At 41.5% G+C, this 4805-nt stretch overlaps 1 gene segment (V, D, J or C); it reads right to left on the bottom strand.

Moving 5' to 3' along the window:
- LOC108802235 overlaps positions 1-4805 on the bottom strand; it is a 24115-nt gene that overhangs the window by 16277 nt on the left and 3033 nt on the right.

Raw genomic sequence — 4805 nt, 5'->3', positions numbered from 1 at the left:
TTATTCACTACAGAGCCGAAGGATCCAGCCGTAGCTTCGGCCGATACTTTAGCTTGCTTCAGCCGCCTGAGCCCTTCGGTTTAGTCGAACCTAAGTGCTCCTGTACGGGCTATTCACAATAGCCCGTACAACAGCCGAAGGTAGCCAAGCGGCTCAGCCGAGCCGAATCCATATGCTTAGGCTCGGCTGAGCTTTAGTGACAGCCGAAGCGTAGAGAAAGGTCGGCTGAACAACTGACGCCCAGTTGTTATTTATTGCCTGGGACCTGCTAAAAGACTCTGATGTCACCACTAGCTCCACCCAATTGTTTATATTTTACCGGCATCTGTCAGATTCGACATTATGCGGTGGGAGTTCGTCGTTCGTTTGTTTTTTCTTTTGTTGTAAATCTTTCTATTATTCTTATTTTTTTTTAATTTTCCTATTTTTTTACATTTTTAAAAATAATTTTTCAACATTTTTTTTTCATCCATTAACATTTTTTTCTATTCTGCTCGCTACTTCGGAGGTAGTGAGCAGAATAGCCGAGCCGAATGCTGCTCAGTGCCATTAAGATATTCACTCATTGCCGTTCGGCCCCTATGAGAATAGGGGCAAACGGTAGCGAGTGAGCTGCCGGAGCTTCGGCTCAGCCGATCCAGATGCTGGGTCAGCTGAGTTGAACTGCTTGTGCACTTCGGCTGACCAAAGGCAGCCGATGTACAGCTGATTGTAGCCCATGTACGACTGAAATCAGATGTACAAGGTTTAAGTGAATAGCCGAACAGCGTTCGGCTCAGTTATTCACTCGGCTGCCTTTGGCAGCTAAGTGAATAACGCCCTTAGTTGAAGATTAAAAAAACAGTCAACAATACACATCTACAGAGCATATGGTGCACAGAACCAGACATCCAAGTAATCCTGCATGGTAATTAGTTATATTTATAGGCTTCCTCCCTGGCAATAAAGCACTTAATCAGTACTATAAAACAAACACTCATTAGACTGTAAGTATATAATGGAGGAAGTCAAAAAGAAATGGGGATTTAATGAAGCTGGTTATTTTAATAGTCTTCTCCACCATGTGTTTACATAAGCAAGGAAATCAGAGATAAGAGCAATAGCATAATGGAACTTGAAATGTAACTAAGATATGTATGTTTATAAAATGAAATAAAGAGAAAAAAACAGTGTATGTTTGGAATAATTTTCCACAGTTTGTAGAAACTGGAGTACATGCTTAGTATTTAAATGCTGGAGTTTCTCTAACTATGGGTTGTAAAATGCAGTGTATTTTCAAATGTTTGATGTGAATTAATTCCACTAACTGGGTCTTTCAGCATTTGTTTAGCATTTCAGTAGAAGAACCTCAAACCAACTGTAAACCATTATAGTGAAAATGTTATGGTATGCGGTTTGCCTGTCTTCTTCAGAAACTGGGAAGCTTGCAGTATTTGAGTTAACTAACTATGAATTTTGAGTCATATTAAAGGTGCTTACTAAGACCATTTCTCTGAAAGATGAAGTTGTACCACACATGGGTCTTTCAACACAATAATGAGTTGATGAACACTAGGAAACCCACCAATTGTTCAGGGAACTAGTCTCTTGTGTATAATGTGTATCAATCCATCTTTATGTACTGTGCAGGGCCATCTTTAAGGCAGGGCAAAAGGGGCAGGTGCCCCAGGCCCAGTCATTGTTGTGGGGCCCTGTACCCCATAAACTAGCGCTGAAGCAGTTTCTGGACCAGCTGCCTCTGCTGCACTTCCCCATCCTGACGCTAGAGGGCAGCAGCCTCCTGTCTCTATGTGCATCAACAATCTCTGCAGCCCGGGTTGCCACCTCCCACTCAGCAGAGGAGGAAGGATTGCTTTTGCACACACTGCTGCACGGTCTCGACCTCCTCCCTCCATGGCTGCAGCCTCAGCCTCATCCTCCCCCTGTCCACGGTGAGTCAACATGCTGCTGCTGGGTTGGGCTTCTATCCTGGAGGTGGGGGGATGGGGGTGGTCAGGTGAGGTGTGGCCCTGCTGGGCTATTGCATAATGCTGTATAAAAATCAGGTGGTGGGGGGACTGCCCAGCTGCAGCGCGGCTCTGCGCCGTCGGCATATAGCAGGCAATATTGCATGGGGGGAGCGTGGCAGGTAGGGAATGGGGTGTGGTGAGGGGCCCACACCCCATAAATATTAAAGACGGCCCTTTTACTGTGTGTATGGATTTATCTAAATAATTTCTGAATAGCTCTTGCTTCAGCTTTATAGCACTATCTGATGATAATTATAACAAGAAGATGAGGATAAACTGGTCTCACAGCTCTATCTAGTGTTCATATTGTGCAGGATCACCCCAAATACGAGATCATAATTTAGCTACGGATCTATGATTGTTTAATGTGCACAATTCATAAGACCCGAATAGATCAAATAAAAAAATATAAACAGAGAAAAAGAGAGAAACTTAAGAAGGCTTGAAGACCCAAATACATTACATTTACAGATTTCATTGTATTAATGGGGACTATACTAGGCTCAGCATAAGCCCCTTTCTGCCTCTTTACAAAATGGCAGTAGCGTCTCTCAATTAAAAATATGTTTTAAACAAACATATGAAAATGTATTATATCTGTAAACATTTAGAAAATGTACTATTTGTATTTCATATCCCCCAACGTGAGCTACCCCAGAGAGTAGAAAACCCTGCCAAAGAATGTATAATTTTGTCCATCCAAGTATGAGACTTACAGATCCCTGCCAGACAGCACAGCCAGCCTGGTGACCTGACTTTTCTCTATTTTACTGTATATTAATTATCCAATACAGCCTGGTCACCTCCCAATCCCCATCTTGTGGCTGGATAATTAAAGTACAGCTGAAGACTGATGGGGATTTCATGCTTCTCTCCTTCTAGTATTAATGGAAGTGCTTAGCCACACATTTAAAGAAATACTTTGCTGGGCAATTTATACCTGTTTGATCTGGATTCATTATTAAAAACAGCGTGAGAGTTACTACTTTAAGCTAGGCAGACCATGGCAAAATCTTACATTGTTTATATTGCTGATTAAATGAGGGTGTTAGTGTTTTTTAAGAAACTATTGCAGTTGTTTTTTAAATGTATGTGCAGGAATGACTCTCAGTGCCCCATTACTTCTGTTTTTGAATGAAAAAAATAATGAGGTCTTTCTTGGACAGGAAGTCACAGAGGGCAAAATGATCATCATCACATGTTCTTACTCTATTCAAAATATGCTTTTGTCTTTTTCCTTTAATAAAGTCTTTGTTTATGCAATAGGGAAACTCCAAGTGACATAAAACCGAACAGTGAGACATTTCATGCTATATAGAAATTAAAATATGTATCCATCTCTGCTGGAGAGTTTTTTCATCATGTCCTGTCCTAACAGGAAGGGAGGGGAAATCTTTCCAACAAGGACATAAGCAGCAATAAAATCTAAATACTAAAATGATTGGACTAAAGTTGGGCTCCCAATACCAAATATACTCTGAGAACTGGTGACATCTAATCACTCTTCCCAGTGCCCGCTGTCAAAACACAATTAGCAGTGTGTGGAAGATTCCCCTCTCCATGCTGTTAACTCATATTCTACTTTATGTAGAATATTTCTGTAGAATCTTTGAATAATACTATAAATATCTAATCAAAAGCAGCTTTAAGGTCTCCCAGACTAGAGGAGTTGTTAGCAGTCATGTCATGAGTCTCTAAGGTACCCGTGGGGTTGATAGACACAGGAGAGGGCAGCTCAGTCTTTGTTCCAGGTCAATAAGTCTTGTAATTGGTAAAGTGTATGTATAGCCAAAACTTTTGTTTTTCTAGTTTAAGTTGGTTATTTTTTCTGCTCACGCATTGCTCAGAGTATTTCCGTTCACTTCCTCTTCTGAAGATGTAACAAAAAAAATTAGAGAAAATCTTTAAAACATGAAGGAAATTCCCCTCTTAGAGAGTTATTCACAACGCTGCTCGGCTATTCACTTCAGGCTTGTACGGCTGATTTCATGCATACCTCGGCTGAAATCAGCCGTACATCAGCTTGCTTCGACTGGCTTCGGGTTGGCCGAACATGCTCAGCATGTTCGGCTGAGCCGAAGTGCAGAAGGAGTCCAACATCTGGATCGGCTGAGCCGAACCTCCGGCAGGCAGCTGGCTGCCGTTCGGCCTATTCTCATAGGGGCCGAAAGGCAGGGAGTGAATAGCCAAATGCCGCTGAGCGGCATTCGGCTCGGCTATTCTGCTCGATACCTCCGTGGTACCGAGCAGAATAGAAAAAGTGCAAAAAGTTGGGGAAAAAAAGTTGAAAAAAATGTTTAAAAAGGTACATAAATGATAAAACTTTAAAAAATCAATAAAGATTTCCCCAAAAAAAAGAAAGATCATTGAAAAAAGAAAAAAAAAAGAAATTAAAAAAAGAAAAACAACTGTTTCCTATTGGCCGGGACCTGCTAGAGTCTTCTCAGTGACAATGGTCATCAGGACAAATAAAGGGGTGAATCTCCGGGTGGGGACAACACTAAAAACTGGACAGGAGGTCTAATCCCTCACCAAAAAAAATTTCTTTACACTTACACTGTCACCAACAACATTAACTCTAAAAATCAGTTACATGAAGATGTGTCAGGTTTCCTAGTCCATGTTTGTAATGTCATATTACTGCACATAAAAGAGGAAGGAGGTTTTTGTACGGCTCTGTATCACTGTGTGAGAGGCCAGCTGCTACTCTGCTGACAGTAATAATTTGCTTCATCTTCATCCTTTACATCGCTGATTGTGAGTAGTGATGAGCCGAACACCCCCGTGTTCGGTTCT

This window comes from Nanorana parkeri, unplaced genomic scaffold, assembly GCF_000935625.1.
Source record: "Nanorana parkeri isolate BGI_ZX_2015 unplaced genomic scaffold, ASM93562v1 scaffold2740, whole genome shotgun sequence".
In the NCBI taxonomy this organism is placed as follows: domain Eukaryota; kingdom Metazoa; phylum Chordata; class Amphibia; order Anura; family Dicroglossidae; genus Nanorana; species Nanorana parkeri.
The sequence above is the reverse complement of the archived record's forward strand: the minus strand, read 5'-3'. Positions and strand labels throughout refer to the sequence as shown.